Source organism: Galeopterus variegatus, unplaced genomic scaffold, assembly GCF_000696425.1.
Source record: "Galeopterus variegatus unplaced genomic scaffold, G_variegatus-3.0.2 Scaffold693, whole genome shotgun sequence".
NCBI classification, from domain to species: domain Eukaryota; kingdom Metazoa; phylum Chordata; class Mammalia; order Dermoptera; family Cynocephalidae; genus Galeopterus; species Galeopterus variegatus.
The window spans coordinates 149,445-150,331 of NW_007726804.1; positions in this window are offsets into that span (position 1 = coordinate 149,445).

Here is an 887-nt window from a genome sequence, read left to right on the forward strand (position 1 = left end):
TTATAAGGCATGTGCTTCTCAGCCACTGTCTTCTGTCCCATTCTAGGCATGACTAATTTCTGAGCACTGGAAACCACATGATTCTATATATAGAAATGCAAAAGCATCTTTAAAATTATTGCATTTAATTTTTAACGTCAAGAATAATGGACACTTTGCCAGATGACTACTAACAATGCTCCTTCATTTTGCTATTTCCTAGAAAGAGCTTGGACTTTAAAAATAAAAGATTTTGGAGACTCTGGGATGAATGTGAATTTATTTTTAGAGATGACATAGTATCATAATCTGACAGTGATAAGACCCTGTTCTTTTAAACTTTAAGATCTGATGCCACAGTTGTAATTTTAAGCTTTTCTCTGAAGCCAGTTTTTTAGGTTCTGTCTTCAGCCATCAGACCCCTTCACAGTTGGCTTCTTATATTTGGAAAGTAAAAATTGTCTAAGGCAGCGTAGAAATGAGGCCTGGGGACTACTGGAGACAACTGGTGTGAAGAACACTATTTACTGAATCTCTTTCTGTAGCTTTTGATTCAGAGCTTCCATTCTCAGCAAGCATATTGATAGTTTTATGAAACATCAGAAGTCTTTAACATAGTAATGATATGGCAGTACATATCAAGATAGTTCTGTATACTTCACTTTCTCTGCATTTTTCACTTAAAAGCTTATAAATGAACCTTTTTCTATTTAAATAACCATATCATGACAAATATTTGGACTATTTAAGTTACTTCACCAAAATAATGGCACTTATTTTTAAACCAGGTCTCAATTTTTGTGCTTTGACAATACACCAAAATATGAAATAAAATATATTAGACTTTGATTAAATATATATATATATATTTAGGAATAAATTATATATATTAAATATATATATATATA